The 17,443-nt window shown below is 36.3% G+C and overlaps 1 protein-coding gene across 8 annotated transcripts in view; it reads left to right on the forward strand.

Annotated features, from left to right (window-relative positions):
- Nucleotides 1-3,793: 3,793 nt before the first annotated feature.
- The window catches only part of LOC143252951 (uncharacterized), a 120,850-nt gene continuing 107,200 nt past the window's right edge, over nucleotides 3,794-17,443 (forward strand). For 2 of the 8 annotated variants that reach the window (XM_076505890.1, XM_076505895.1), the window contains exon 1: nucleotides 3,794-3,888. The gene's annotated coding sequence lies outside the window, so the exon portion shown is untranslated. Of the gene's footprint in view, nucleotides 4,162-5,755; nucleotides 5,814-16,241; nucleotides 16,372-17,065; nucleotides 17,339-17,443 lie in introns of those variants that run through there. The other 6 variants (XM_076505887.1, XM_076505894.1, XM_076505891.1 and 3 more) reach the window with 5 other exon arrangements.

A 17,443-nucleotide genomic window follows, 5' to 3' on the forward strand; every position in this document is an offset into this window, starting at 1 on the left:
TTGGAATTGACGTCCATTTCTATAGACTTTCCCTGCCATCCACCCCAAACATTTTCAATGGGGTTCAGTTCGGGCGAACACGCTGGATGGTATAAAGGAATCACGTTATTCGTCATGAAAAAGTCCTTTGTCCTGCAGGCATTGTGGATTGCAGTGTTGTCCTGCTGAAAGATCCAGTCATTTCCACACAAGCAGGGGCCTTAAGTCAATAAGGATTGACTCTCCAACATGCCAATGTAGCCAGCTGCTGTTTGACGCCCCTGTAAAACCTGAAGCTCCATTGTTCTATGGAAGGAGAAAGCACCCTAGATCATGATGGAACCTCCTCCACTGAGTCGTATAGAAAATGTCTCCAGTGGAATATCCTTATTGTGCTAGTAACGTTAGAAACCATCTGGACCACACAGGTTATTTTTTTCTCATCAGAGAACAAAACGCTCGTCCACTTTTTTACGTCCCTTGTTTGATGCTTCTCAGCAAAGTTTAACTGAGCTGTTTCGTGATGTGGAAGGAGGCGTGGCCTTTGAACACTTTATGGTTTTTAAAGCCTTTCTCTCGTATATGCCGTTTTACTGTTCTTGAGCTGCATTCTGCGTCCGTAAGGGCCTTAATCTGGTTCGACGAACGGCTGATGTCTTGCCGAACAACCCTTCAAATCCTCCTGCTCAACTCTGGCGAAATATTTTTGGGCTGACCACTTGAAATTCTCATTCCGTATCCCTCAGGGTCTTTTAAGAAATTTGCAATAGCAGTTTTACTACGCCCAATCTTCCAAGCGATGGCACGTTGAGAGAGACTATGCTTTTGAAACTCGATAATTCTGCCACGTTCAAACTCTATCAACTTTTTAGCCTTTGCAATGTTTTTACCCAATGTAACACAGGAGATGTCAGTGGAAGATGTTGACAATGCTAATGCTTGAACACAATTGACTAAATTTCGTTACGTGTTTAACGATTAATGCTTCGTTTCAGTATGGTCTTAAACTTTTGACCAGCTAGTATTTAGGCTCATTTCACAGTGTCCACATTTTCCCTATTAAATGCTAGAAACGTTTCTTATTTTTATTTTCCTTTTTCTTATTGTCATCTTTCGAAGCTCTACTCAAATAAGTGGTTGAGTCTAACAACGCAAAATGCATATTTTTTCTTTATGTTCATTGGCCTTAATATTTTGGCCAGCAGTGTACATTTATCTTTTTAATCAGATCTATTTTCACACTGATTGAGAATGTGAGTAAAGCTTCTGTCCATAAAGGCTCATGTATATTTTGATCAAGTAATATTTCAGCTGTAAGAAATCTCGAATCTACTCTTCATTGGTATCAACCTTCTACCATGTGTACTATGGCTCAAATATTCGTCCATTTTATGTGATGGAATAGTAGTTGGTGGTTAACTTGGTAGATAATCAAAAGCACTGGTAGATGCTGGAGATGGTACTGGTTAAGACTACTTATATTGCATATGAATATAATGTAAAAGTTCCTTCATTTTATAAAGAAAATTCTTACTATCTAACTCAATTGTTTCCAAAATTAGTGTTATGGCAAGTTACTAGGGATGTCTAGTGAGTTTCAGCAAATGAAGAATAATTAAGAACATAAGAAACTCCATAAAACATACATGAAGGGTCCACAACACTTCCCAATCAAGAAACCAGTTAGAACAGTGGTCTTCATTCTTTATGCATATTCTGCACAATATTCTTTCTAACCTGAGAAAAATAAAATTCTAAGTTTCTTTAGCTGTGTTTTAATCTATAATTTTTACATTTTACAAACCTAACGGAATTTTCTGGAGCAAACTATTTGAACTTGAATTGGTGTCCATGTACATTATTGACATTTTTCACATTGTTACACACAGTAACAAATAAAAAAATCATAGACGATTTGAAGAAGTTGAGAAGCCAATTTTGTGAGATAAGATTTATTTATCATTAGTGGCTTTTGAATTTATTCATTTTTCATTTCATTTATTTCCTGTTTAAAAGCATCTACAGTGATACACAGACATAACATACACTAACTATCTTTTTATTTTAATGTATTATTTTTCAAAACTTTATTTGTACTGGGTTGGTGCAGTTTTTGTATAACACATATTCCAGAAATTAATTAAATTGACCTTCTGGTTGCCTCTGCCTCTTTGTTATTCTATGAAGTTAATCCCTCTTCTTCAGTGAAATATATGATATATATTTAACGCTGGGTAAGAATGTCTTTTCTATGTTGAATTAAAATGGCCATTCACATAGTTAGCACTGGTCCATGTGAGCAAATACGATGTCTCCCGTTAAGTAAGAAACATTAGATTTTAAACATTTATCCATGGGTTCTTAAGTGAATTGATTGACGAGAAGGCATCATGAGGAGAGAAAGCCAATTGACTGTCAGGGTTTTTAATATAACTGGGCTGGGATTCTTTTACAGCAAGTATTTGTGATTAGTTGGTGATTAGTTTGGATAATAAACAAAAAAACACACGATTCACTTGTTTTAAAAGAGTGTATATTCAAAACAAGTCAAACATATGTTCAAAATTTCTTTACGCTGTAGGAACTCACAGTTTTGTCTAAAACTCTAAATAATTCTATTTTCTTGTTAAAAGTGCGCACAGGCTGATTCAATTACTTTAGAACACCTTTTGATGAGACAAATTATTCCTCTTATCCCTGTTAAACAATGAAACACACTTTAAGATATCAGCCATTAAGGCTAATCATCCAAAGGCCAGCTAACTTCACGTCTTTTAACCTTCTTTGTTCTGGGTGAACTTTACTTGCTGTATCTTCACGAATTTGTAAATTTCGCGACAGAAAAACCTTAGAACTATCTAGCCCTCTAATAGCAACAATATTACATATAACTAGAAAAACTTGGAAGCTTCCGGTGAGATGATGTCAATAATATTACAAAAGTCTACTAGAATAATGATACTGCATAAACAAAGTACAACTTGTGCGAAATTTTTAATAGGCTTGTTATAATTATTATCCTCAAAACATTCAATCCCAGCATTCCTGCCATGAAAACCAAACAATAACAGTCTTGTAGACTCAGCACTGATCAGTTCACTAATCCATTGAAAGATAACTTTCCAGCATTCAGAGAATAATTATGCACACTGAGTTTTTGGTTTTCAATAAGTAAATACTATTTTCATTTTGTATCACAAACTGAGACCAGTCTTTTTTTTCAACTTAATTTGTTTTTACATCATGGGTATCAAAATCCGATTTTAGCGTTATAATCTCTTCTACTTACTGTTGGGCCCGGCATGGCCAGGTGGGTTAAGGCGTTAGGCTCGTAAATCTGAGGTTTGCGGGTTCGAATCCTCGCCACATCAAACATGCTTGCCCATTTCAGCAGTGGGGGCGTTATTATGTTACGGTCAACCCCACTATTCGTTGGTAAAAAAGTAGCCCAAGAGTTGACGGTGGCTGGTGATTTCTAGCTGCCTTCTCTCTCGTCTTACACTGCTAAATTAGGGACGGCTAGCGCACATGGCTCTCCTGTAGCTTTGCGCAAAATCTAAAAACAATCAAACACAACTTTCACAAAATAAATCGTATTTGATAAAATTGTCAAAAAAATCCTCTGTAATTCAAAACATTACTATTCTTAATGGTCTTCATTAGACTTTAATTTGTAGAGAGATGTTTACGCACATATTTGAAATATAACAGGATAAAACTGTTTGAGCAATTCATTATAATATACTTTAAATTATTCTAGACATTTTACATTTTCGTAAAATCATGCGTTATTGATTAAATCCATTTTTGGTTTTAGAAGTAGCGTCATCTATTGGAAAGTTAGTATCTGACGGGAGAAGAAGCGTAGCAAACCGAGGTCGAGTAAGATTTCCGGGAGTTCAAATTAGGGTATGTGTGGTTGCGGCAAATATTCACGAAGATTGTGTAAGGATGTTTTTGTAATTTTTTCAGTGGTGTATTGTTTATGTGATGAGAAATCTTTAGGACAATAATTTTTAAAAGTTACAGTCATACTTTTCATCAGCATTTCTACTTCTGTTTGTGTTAACGGTTACGGCAGATTGTGTATTTATTGAATTGGATAGTTCAAAACCCTGATGCTGAAGCCGCTGATGCAGTGCCTCTGAGAGTTGAGCTTTCGTTAAGCCTAATATTAAAGATGTATGCGTAACGTTTTACTTTCAGTTGTTATGCTTTCTACAGGAATAAACTGTCTAAAGTTTGTTGTGGGTCTGCAGTTGCAAGATAATCATCATAGTTTACTATTAAGCTGCATAAAGATAATTGCTACAGTTTTAAGTTTTAAATTTGATATATATATATATATATTATATTGGTATTAATTTACTGTTAGTAGTGTAGTTGTTAAGTGTTAACTTTCCCGTGTATAACTAGAAAGTATATTTTAAAAAGATTGTCAAAACTTAAGTATTGCTTGTTGAAGTTCCTGAGATTTTTAACCGTTTTTGTTTAATATTATAATGTAATCTCCATTTAAACAGTTTGTTTTATATTTATTAATAAGTTGTATCTTACTATAGTAGCCATGATGCCTAGAATTGTAGAAACTAGAATATTTACAATTATTTAACTTACAGTAATCTAGAAGTAATTGTTCTTGTAAACAAGTATAACATAGGATATATGCACATTGACTTTGGGGACCACAGTGACTGTGGCCAAAGAACTGAACTTTATTGTCAGATATACCCAAACTGTTAGTTTGTGTATGGATGTACCTTAAATTCAGAAGCAAAATACTGTTTTAATGACAAATATATTAATAAAGCTAAAGTATCAGGCTTCTTTGTTTTAAATATCAGATGGACATAGTTGTTATGCTGAATTACATGACGTATTTTAATGAGTGGTCTGTATCTACATGTAAGAGACAGTGAAGGCATGTAAATCACAGGAGGCATATGATATTTGCTTTTATTTTGAAATATGCAAAGATTATTTATTGTAACAAATGTAGAAGCAAGTGGATTATAATGGAATATTGTGACAACCAACTTTAGCTGTCATTGCAAAATTAGAAAATATAAAAATTACTTTTTTTTTCCCAGAAATAGAGACTTTGTTTATCCTTAATAGCTTAACATTTATAGCAATATGTATTATTTTGGTAATCCTAACCCTGATGAAAGGGCAAACAAGCTAGGATCATGAAGCAACCCTCCTAATCACCAGATCAAGCTCCAAAGCTGAATAAACATTAGTTAAAAAAATTGAAGTTCTAAAGACTATTTCTTTACTCACTGTGAGCAAAGCAAAGTTATCCCATTGTGTATTTTTATGTTTAACAACAAATATAATGCCAGTATTTCAGTTACGTGATTAGTTTGGATGAAAAAAAAAAAAGCTGTAACTGTTAATCTTAATTTCCATGAGCTGTGTAGAATAAATTTTAATTAAACAGACAATAGTAAAGAAAAATTTTAACTTTAATCATTTGATTATTGGATAGTTGGAGTAATTGGAAAGACTAATTATGAGTTGATAATGTCTGTTTTAAATTCTGATATTTTATTTACAAAAGATTTACAATGTGTACTGAAAGTTTGCAAAAGTTTTCGAAGAAACACAAAGCACATTAAAAATTATAGTATGGAAACTAAAGATCAGTTTGGGGTCACAGATGCGGGTGAATTGACCAAGCCTGTATCGAGAGAGTTAAATTTCAAAGTAATTTTTAAAAAATGTAACTTGTGCATATTTACAACTAATAAAAGTTTATTTCCAGCTTAAAACCATCCTTTTGTACTTTAACAGCAAAAAAGGTGTTAGTAGAGAGGAAATAATTGACATGTGTAAGTTGTTGCTCATAGCAATATTAAAATTGTTTTTGTACTTTGTAGCTTAGTTAGAAAGCCATTTAAATTGTATTTGTTTGGGGACATTTTGTTTCTAGTGATTGTTATGTTTATTTGAATGACAAATGTGGAGAAAAACTAGTCCTAGTTAGCTGTGCACTTATTAAGTGTATAGGTTTAAGCTTTGGAGTATATTGGTGTAAGAGAATCTAATAACCCTTTCACAGTGGTCTCTGTATAATATACAAGATTTCGTATACACGTTTGAACTCGTTAAGTATTTATATTATACATTTTTGATACAACATATCTTTTAAACATTTGATAAACTTTTAGTAAAGATTGCACATGTTTTGTAAAAAAAAAATCAGGTTTTTTCATGAATTATTTTTACTAAAGATTTGTTTGTGAAAATAGTCTTTCATTACTAGTTTAAATGCGAAGTGATTTTCATGATATGATTAAAACTAGTCTTCTTTTCAAAACTCTCTATTATTTATGTAATCTCTTCAAACATTTATATTCACTAAGGTTTTATATTTTGTTATTTTCTTTACCCTAACTGTGTGGGGGTCTGTAAGTTTGAGTGACCTTGTAACCACAATAAAAAAAATGCTTTTCTCTTTCTTGAATAACTACTCAAGAACCCAAACATTTAGACTAAATAGCTTAAATCTCATAACATTATATATTTCTATATATTTATTATTGTTATGTTAACTTTTAGTCTTTACAAACTGTCTTGAGTGTAATATACAGTCACATTTCAGTTATCATACATTATATTTTTATATATATTATTACTATTTAGAAATAAGTTATTAAATTTATTTTTCTTAAAATATAGAACAATAAATAAAGAAGTAAAGCAAATAATTATCTTTGAACTTAGTTGTCGCTGGACATAGGTTGCTAAGTCTTTTAAAATTTTGTATGTGGAAGATATGAAATAAAATAAATTTTTAGCCTATATATATATATATAGTTGAATAATCAAAAACTCGTAAATTGATACAGTAGAATTCTAATATAATTTACCAAGCTTAGTAACTAAGCTGTATTTAGGTATATATATATAAAATCAATGAATTTTTTTTTCTAATACTGTTTGGCTTGATTTGTTTCTTTAGCCACACTACACAAATACTCTGCTTACCTGTTGAGATATAGTATGGTTGAAAAGTCTACATTCCATCCATCTTTGTGACACTTTAGTACCATGCAGGAAGTTTAGATACCAACTTTTGCTCTACCACATGTCTACTGGGTGAAGAGCATTCCCTGCATGATATGGATGTGGAGTCTCATTGAGTGGTCTTACTATAACCCCTTTCTCCTATTTAAACATTGCACAAGGTTTACCTTTCTTATATATTATCATAAAGAAACTCATCTTTTTTTTAACCTACAATGGTCCTCCAACCATTTCATTACTGTTAGGTTCTGGCTGTCAAGATCAGTGGAGAAGAGATTAACATTCCTGTGGCTGACATTTTCCATACATGAAGATGTAATGCAGAAAGATACTTTTCACAGAACCTCTTACCCTTCCTTTCTGCTTCTAGTGCTTTTCTTTTGCTTTGTACAGGATAACCTTTTGTTAATACATAAGGTGCTCTGGGAATTTACTGTGTGTGGAGATGTCATTCTCCTATTGGTGAAGGAGTATAGTTTAATTATGATTGTACCAAAGACTGGTATAGTATACATCAGTATTTTTGTGTATGTGTATATATATAGATGTGGTAATTTCATTCAAAGCTTAGCAAATCTTTTGGGCTGTAGCATGTGGTAACAGTTATGAGTTCTGTGGTGAGGCGGGTCCTATCTGGAATACATTTTCAGGTAAGGCAAATATAGCACAAATTACGTAAAAAAACACCCAGTCCATTTTTTTTACATCCATGGAGAATGTATACAGCTAAGTGCATGTGAAATTTTTTCTAAAGCACCTTACAGCCTGTTCGGAAAAACTCGTTACTTTGATAAAGGTAAGCAATTTTCAAGAAACAACATACTGTTTTTCACAGTGGAAAATTAGTTGATAACCTGAAAAGCAAGGGTTGCACAGCCCTTTCAGCCCCTTTCAGTGTGGATTCCTGTATGTGGTGAGGGGACCTCCCAGGGAAGGTTCTGTTCTCTGTTTACCTCCTCTGGGATTTAAACATCCACTCACGTTTTTGCCATGCATGGCAACCTGTGAAAAGGAGGAGAGGATCCTGGTGCTTGAGGGGTCCAACCCTAACACACCACTTTGGCCTTGAATTCTTGTAGACGGGCAGACTTGGGGTGGTCCCCCTTGGGTCAGTCGGCTAGTTCACTCAGACTAGGGTCAACCAAGTACCAGTGTTGGATGTTCTCAACAGGTGTTGTGGACATTGCATTTGTACCTGATGCTGGTGTGTGGTATAGTGCTTACGAAACCCTGGTGTTGCTGTAGTGTTCTTGTTTGATATTGTAGTGCATCCCCTCATAGGACTTCATAGTAGGTGGGGTCATTGGGCACCAAAATTTCCCTTTCTTTTTTATGGATACTCCAATTAAAAAATCTTAATAAAATACTTAAAAAACAGTATAAGTAAACAACCATGTCTTGGAGATTCTGAGCAGCAATCCTCACCATCTGGTACCACCTGTTGTATTTCATTTTGTGTTGCATTCACTTTCAGACCAACATTTAGGGCAAATGTCTCCCTTTTTCATTCAGAAGGGACTAGAGGAACTTGCTGGCTCTCCAAAGTCAGAAAAGAAAGTTCGATCTGGTGACATATTGGTGGAAACCTTCACATCTCAACACAGTGAACTCCTCTTGCATTCAAAGGCAATTGGGGATATATCTATTGAGGTTACATCTCATGCTACTTTGAATTCATCACAAGGAGTTATTGTTGAGAGGAATTGAAAAAACATGCCAGAGTCAGAGATTCTTGCTGGTTTCTGTACCCATGGAGTTTCTACAGTGAGGCTTATATCCACATGCAAAGAGGGAATTATGATGCTGCCCAATGTCCTCATTCTCACATTTGCCACCATGTCAGCCTGCCACCAACAAGGCAATGAGCACACATCAAGGAACCATGATGCCCACACCTGTGAAACGGATCTTTATTGCATCAATTGCAATGGATTTCACCCGTCCTACTTTCATTCTTGCCCTAAATGGTTGGAAAAAAAGAGGTGCAGAATTTGAAAACAATTCATAACATTACTTATCCTGAGGCTCGAAAGTTTTTGTCCACCACCTCATTTCATACGTATGCTGCTGCACTTCATTCCACAAGTACATTGGGAGTGCAGACAGATCTCTCTGTGCCTCCAAAAGAATTGTTCTCCAAACAAGTGAAAAGTTTTTTGACCTCTATGGTTAAAAAAGTTGATGAATTGACTTCAACACGTATCCCTGTCCCTTACATACACTCCAACAAACCCTATGATCCACATCCTTTGGTTCCAGGTATAGGCATTTCCTTGGATACATTATCTCTTTCCACCCCAAGATGCAAAACAATCATTCTTTCACGTTTTCAGTCACTGGAATCCCCTTCCAACAGCAAAGACCTGCCCAATTGACCCAGAGCAGGATCCATGGAGGTCTATAAACCTCCCTCGAATAAAGACAGTAAAGAAAAAAAGATGTGGTTGTAAACAGAAGGATTCTCTACCCAGTTTGCATACACATAAATAAAAATGGCCACCCTCATACAATGGAACTGTTGATGTTTACCTTCTAATCTGGATGATATCAAAACACTGATTGCTTCTTAACATCCTGTATGTCTTTCCTTACAGGAAATATTTTTGAAACCTGCCGATACATTCACCTTTCAGCAGTTTTCTTTGTACAGAAATGACAGACTGTGTGATGGACAAGTGTATGGAGGGGTAGCACTGTGGGTTGATCAGCATGTGTCCACCCTATTTTGGCACACCTTTGGAGGCCATAACCATCTGTGTTTCCTTGGGGCATACCAACACTGATTGTTCTCTCTACCTGTTGCTTGGAGAGACATGATTAATCAGACCTTGATGCTCTCATAAAACATTTGCTGTCTCCCTTTTTTTATCCTGGAGGATTTTAATGGACATCATTCCCTCTGGGGAAGTGCTGATATTGATAGGAGGGGTCACACTGTAGAGCATATGTCTCTGATTACAACCTTTCTCTTTTCAATACTGGTTCTTGTACATACTTCCATGTACCTAGTCAGTCCTTTACTGATTTTGATCTCTCAGTTTGCTCCCTTTCATTATTCTCCCATTTTTCATGGAGGGTTGACAATAATCCACGAGGCAGTGATGTGTGTTTTCTTATAGCAAAGCCACATCAGGCTATCTGCTGAGCCCACTGAGGGGAAGTTAACCCCTATTTTCAGCATTTTAAATCCTGAGACATGCCGCTGTACTAGCGGGGGGCACGAGGCAGTGATAATTTTCCTTTAATTTTGGGAGAGACTGACCGTGGTTGATGCCACCTGACCCACGTCCCACAGGTTGAAGCTGGATCAGGCAAACTGGCCTTCTTTCACTGCTCTCACAGAATTTGATCCTGGCATTGTCTTTAAGCCATCAATAAACGACTGTGTGGCAGCAGTAACTGACTGTATTATACAAGCAGCTGCTCAATGTATTCCTGAAACCTCGACACGTTTTTCCAAAATATTCTTGTTCATGGTTGAAGTCTGCTTGCCACATGGCATGGAAGGCTCAAAAATGGGCCTTAGGTACCTTCCGTTGATATCCCACACTCTCGAACCTCATCACATTCCAGTGAGCCCATGCATATGCTTGATGGGTAAAACATCAAAGTTAAAAGGAATCTTGAATTACGTTTACAACTGGCATATCTTCTACCACCAGTTCCAAACTCATATGGGGCAAGATTCGGAAGGTCAGTGGGCAATACAATTCTGTTTCTCTCCTGATCTTACTCTCTGATGGCCGGGAAGTAGCTGGTACCCAGAGCATTGCCCATTCTCTTGGTGAAAGCTTTTGCCAGGTATCCAGCACTTCTGGTTTTTCTCCACCTTCTTTTCCATCAAGACTTGGGCAGACCGATCACCACCTCTCTTTTGAGCTGATTGTCTCTATGATTATAATTGTCCCTTTTTACTGGTGGAACTCAAACAGGCCCTTCATCGGTCTGGCAGTACATCAGTTATGCCTGATGGTGTACACTATGAAATGCTGTTCCATCTATCTCTTGCTATTCTTCTGATTGTTTTGAACCAGATCTGTCAGGAGAATGATTTTCCTGATGCCTGGTGCCAGGCTATTGTCCTATCTTTCTCTAAGCCTGGGAAGGATCCCAATATTCCTCAAACTACTGTCCAGTTGCTTTGATGAGCTGTTTATGTAATACTTTAGAGAGGATGGTTAATGCTCATCTTGCTTCATTCCTGAAATCAAACAACCTCCTCTCACCTACCCATTGTGGGTTCTGGCGACAGCTCTCCACTGTGGACGACCTGATTTGACTTGAAACATCATTCAGAGAAGCCTTTCTCAAATGACAACATCTTGTATCAATATTCTTTGATGTTGAGAAGGCTTATGATACAACATGGAGGTATGGCATTTTGCGAGACCTCCATACATGTGGGTTATGAGGCTATTTGCCATTTTTATTAACATTTTTTTAATGGACAGGAGATTCCAAGTTTGTGCAGGTTCAACGCTTTCCTGTTCGTTCTCTACAGGAACTTGGAGACCTTGAGGCCTGTGTTTTGAGTGTCACACTTTTCAGTTTAAAGATTAATACCATCATTAATACAAATGGGCTCTATGTGGATGACTTTCACAACTCACGTCAGTCGTTGAGCATGAGGTACATTGAGTGGCAGCTACAGACTGCCCTCAATTGTTTACTGAAGGGGACCACAGCAAACAGCTTTAACTTTTCTCTCTCTAAAACTGTTTGCATGCACTTTTGCCACCAATGGGGTATTCACCCAGATCCTGAACTCTGTATTGGTGAAATTTGCTGCCTGTGGTCTCCACAACAAAGCTCTTGGGGCTTATCTTTGATTGTAAGGTGACTTTCATACCGCACATCAAGCAGCTATGGGTCAAATGTACAAGAGCACTGAACATCCTCCGTGTGCTCTGTTCAATCACTTGGGGAGCGGATCGATGTTCTATGCTAAAGATATATCATGCTCTTAATTGATTGAAACTCTACTATGGATCACTGGTCTGTGGCTTTTCCAGGACCTTGGCCCCAAAGATGCTGGACTCCATTCATCATCAAGGACTTCAGCTCTGCACTGGGGCTTTCTGCACTTTTCCAATTCAGAGCTTGTACAAAACTTCATTCCAAACCAAAGCATTCAACCAGGGGTTGTGTTTTCCTTTTGATGGGCCATACTCTTTCAGAACAGATGATCTGCCATTGCTTCTTTTGGACTTCCTATCTAGCTGCAGTTAGATGAATTGGGTATGTTGTTTGATAACAGTGCTGTATCCACTGGTCAGCCCATCCCAATGTGACTTCTTACAGTCCCCAAATGTGATCTATCTTTAAGTTATCTGAGAAAAGCAGACACATCTGTTTAGAAATATTGTCTGTTATTTGCTGTTCATCTTTGGAACTATGCTTCCATTCCTATTTTTACAGAGAAGATGAAATCAGATGACTGTGTGGTCTCTGCCATTGTTTGTTGTAGTTCAGTGGTTGCATGCAGGTTGTGTTCACTGCTTAACTGAATGCCATTTCTCTTGCACTGGCCCTGGAATCACTTCAAGTTAGTTCACATGCTGTTTTTGCTGATATTTAAAACTGACTGGCCCATTTCTCTTTAACATGTACTTCTATCCAGTGTTTGTGGATACTGGGCCACTTTGGTATTTGTGGGAACGAGTTTACAGACATGGCAGCTAAAATCTATCTCCTCTGGCACTATCACTACTCTGCCTATTCCATACATGGACTATGGTCCTGTATTCAAGGCTTGGATCTGTGCTAGCTGGTAGTCGACTTGGAGTGAGCAACACAAAAACAAGCTTTTCCAAATAAATCCCTGTATTGTACTTCAGCCATCTTGCTTCAGTAAGGATTGGAAGGAGGAAGTTGTTCTAACTAGACTACACATTAGTTACAGTTTTTTAACTCATCATTTTCTTTTATCTGGAACTGAAACAGTAGTTTGTAGTCTGTGTAACCCTCAGATCACAAAAAGTCGCATTTTACTGTTTTGCCATCCTTACGACTCTCAAAGACAGCACCATTTTAAACTTGTTCTATCCCAAGGTTTGTCCATAACATTAGACAGTATTATTGGTAATGGTCATACTGTCCACCTTGGTAAAGTTTTTAGTTCTTTAAAGGCCATTAATCTTTTTAATTTATACATTAAACAATTTTTAATGTGGTTCTCTTTTAAGAATCACTGTCTCTCTAGTTTGATTTGAAATTAGAAAATGCCTTAACATTAAATTACTCGACACCAGGACTGGAAAAGCCAACTTCAGGTGACTAATGCTATTGTTTGAACTATCCATTTGAACTACCTGTTAGTCATCCTGGCGAGTTATTATTAAAAGTTTGCTGCATGTCTTTTAAAACTTATTACTTTTTGAAAATGGTCATAATGTCACAACTCAGAACCAGGACTGGAAAGGCCAACTTCAAATGACTGACGGTGGTTTTTGTACTTACCTGTTAGTCTTCTGGCAGGTTATGATAATTACCATTATGCTACAGAAAGTCCTTTATGACTTCTCTTACTGTAGTTTTTCTCTTAATGTTGTAGACTAGATGTAAACATTGGTTTTATGCTATTTGTTTTTTTTTAACTCTGTTTTACCATAATTTCCTTTTATGAATTTTTCTATATTTACTTTAATTTTACCTTTTTACCAGATGCTTGGCTCATAAAGCCTAGCTGGTTTGTGCCCTAAAACACTAAATCAACGAATCAACCAATCTCTCATGTATCTAGCTCTTCAAACTCATCCCCTTCCTTTTTAGCTACTAAAACACTAGTTGAACATCTGCCTCTTTCCTTTTTGACTGATCATCCCCATGACTACAATCGCCTCTTACACTGGTGGAACTCAATCTTGTGCTTCATTGGTCTGGCAGTACATCAGTTGGACCTGATGATATACATTATGAGATGCTATGCCACCTTTTTCCTACCTCTCATACTATTTTCCTGGCTGTCTTTAACCTGATATGACAGGAAAATGTCTTTCTGATGCTTGGCGCCAACCTGTTGTACTCCCTATTCTTAAATTTGGGAAGGATCCAAAGATTCCTTCAAATTACCATCCAACTGTTTTGACTAGTTGTCTGAGTAAGACCTTAGAGAAGATGATTAATGCTCATCTTGTTTTGTTCTTTGAATTAAACAACCTTCTCTCATCGACTCAGTGTGGGTTCCGAAGACAATGCTCCATGATATACCGCTTAATTCGTCTTGAAACATCAGTCAGAGAAGCCTTTTTGAAACGATACTACCATGTTTCTATTTTTTGACTAAGAGAAAGCTTATGATGAAACATGGAGATATGGCATTTTGTGAGACCTTCACTCATATAGATTGCATGACAATTTACCACTTTTTATTAAGCATTTTTAATGAACAGCCAATTCCAGGTCCATGTGGGCTCCACACTTTCCCATTTTTTCCCACAGGAACTTGAAGTGCCTCGGCTGTGTTCTGAGTGTCACACTTTTCCCCCTACAATTGCAAGTAGTCTTTTCGTTTATGACTTTTACATCTCATGTCAGTCATCAAATATGAGGTTTATTGAGTGGCAGCTACAATCTGCAATCAATCAAATACTTAAGTGGATCACAGCAAATGGTTTTCAACTTTCCATATAACTGTTTGGGTACATTTCTGCTGCCAACAGGATTTTCATCCAGATCCAGAATTTTGTATTGATGATGATGTACTTCCTGTCATCCCTGAGGCAAAGTTCTTGGATCTTATATTTTACTGTAAATTAAACTTTATTTCCCATATCAAACAACTTTGTGTCAAATGTATAAGACCACTGAACATCCTTTGTGTCCTGTCTTCCACCTCTCGGGGAGCTGATCAGTACTCCATGCTTAAAATTTATTGTGCCCTTATCTGATTAAAACTTGATTGTAGGTCTATGGTTTATGGTTTTGTCAGAACCTCAGCACTGTAAATGCTGGATCCTATTAACCATCATAGGCTTCAGCTTTGCATTGGGTCCTTTCTTACTTCTCCTGTCCAAAGTTTGTATGTGGAGACCTATGAACCCCTTCTGTATGTTTGCCATTTGCAGCTGTATCTTATGTATGCTTCCAAACTTTGTTCTTTACCACATTATCTGATTTGGGGTTGTTTTCCATCCTCAGTGGGCCATACTTTTTTATAATAGAAAATCTGCCATTGTTCCTTTTAGCCCTTGTAACCAGGCACAATCAGAAAAGATAGGTTTATTTTCGAATAGCATAGTAGTATCATCAGATTGGCCTTTTCCACCATGGCTAATTACTATCCCCAACTGTGATCTATCTTTGAGTCATCTGAGGAAGGCCAGTACTCCTGATTGGAAATATCGCTCTTTATTTGCTGAACATCTTTCAAATGATCCATCCATTTTCATATACAAATGGTTTAAAATCAGGTGATTCTGTAGGCTCTGCCATGGTTTGTTACAGTTTGGTTGTAGCACACAGAATCCCCTCTACAGTTTCTGTGTTCACTGTCAAGTTGTATGCCATTTTTCTTGTCCTGAATCATATTGAAATTATGCAATATACACATTGTACAATCTGTACTGATTCACTTAGCTGTCTGTTGGCCCTGACATCATTACATGTTAGTTACCATCCTGTTCTTTTAAATATCCAAAACAAACTGGACCATCTCTCCCTGTCATCTATCTCTATCCAGTTTTTATTGAGGGGTAAACTGTCAGGCTTTGTCAAGCAGGCACTTGGTCTAGGGCTCTATGATTTTGGAACTCCTTTTCAGGACCATTTCAATCTTATCACTCATCTAGCTTTCCATGTTACATGGCTGATGCATGTGGTAGCAGGTCAGTTATCTCAGTTTGCTTGAACTATTCATTAGTCATCCTGGTGAGTTATAATTAAAATGTTGCTAGATCTCAAAACTCTTATTACTTTTCTTTTTGAAAATGGCCATAAAGTCAAATAACTTGAAACCAGGGCTGGAAAGGCCATCTTCATGTGACTAATGGTGGTTTTTGAACTTACCTGTTAGTCATCCTGGCAAGTGATGATAAATACTGTTATGCTACAGAAATTCCTTTACAACTTTTATTACAATAGTTTTTCTTTTACTGCAGTAGATTAGTTGTAAAAATTTGGATTTAATGCTATGTATGTTTTTAATTCAAAAATTAAACTGTTTCGTTTTACCTTAATGAATTTTGAAAATTTTATTTAAATTTTAACTTTTTATCGGATGATTGGTGCAGATAGCCTTGTTACTTTGTGCCATAAAACACCAAACCAACCAACCAATCTTTGAAGAATGTTCACTGTCTCATTGGTAGAATAGCAGTTCATGTTGATGGATTCCATTCACTGGCAGTACTTATCTCTTTTGTGAGTGACATTAACCTTTGAAATAGCAAATTGTTTTTTTTATTATGCTTGTGTTTATTGTTCATTAATTTTTTTTCTATTTAGTTTATCCATGCATTTTTAGTTGTGTTAAAATGCTAGCTCACTGTTTACATAATCATTTGTATTTTGAGTAAATTTATGTTTGTATGATAAAACTTGACACCAGCTTCCCAAGCAGTGATGTATAGATATTAATGTAGCAGAAGAGTATATAAATTTATTATCACATAAGGCTCTATTCTTGTGATCAACTTTGAATAAATACCCTTCCAGAAGCTTCAGTAAGAGAGGGATATATAGTTGTGAATTAGTTATTGAAGGGTGTAGTTATTATTGTTTGTTACTAGATATTGTTACCAATATGGAAAGGTATTGTTTGAATATTTTACTTGCTTTATTTTTTTTAGTGGAATTAGATTTATCTTTTTCTTTTTCCTGATTTTATTTTCATTGACTGAGTATTTATGATTTTTTTTTAATATTGGTGTGAAGTCTTGGCCAGACATTTGTTTATTAGCCATGTTGAATTTACATTTAAGTGATGTTACAGTGAATAAATTGTGTTCTTATTGTTAAATCTTTATTACAGTAGTGTATTCACTTTAGACTGTTACAAACTAAGTTAGGTAGGATTTTTTTTCTCCATCTATGGTTGGTAAAAATTTAGGGATCCTATAGAGACTACCCTATGCAGTCTTTGAGATGCTGAGCTGCACTCCACAACAATCCTCAGTCACCTGGGCTTCACCATTTCTGAGGTATAGGGAAGGATTTTGTTGGCTTCTCTGGATACACCAGATGGTGCTATCTCCTTTCCAAGATGAATGCTTTTGGGGACCTTTAACAATGGGTGGAATTGAAGAGCCAGGAAAGAACTTCCATCATATCTAACCATCATACTTGCTGGCAGAACTGTCATGGTTCCCCAAATGGTCTTATACAGCTTGTATGTCCTGTGTGTACTCTCTCAAATTGTTGTGTGAATTAACATTTCTCTTCCTTGTAAGAGAACATGCTTAACCCTTGCACACAGTCTTGGTCCATTTGGCTG

This window comes from Tachypleus tridentatus, chromosome 6, assembly GCF_004210375.1.
Source record: "Tachypleus tridentatus isolate NWPU-2018 chromosome 6, ASM421037v1, whole genome shotgun sequence".
Classification (NCBI taxonomy): domain Eukaryota; kingdom Metazoa; phylum Arthropoda; class Merostomata; order Xiphosura; family Limulidae; genus Tachypleus; species Tachypleus tridentatus.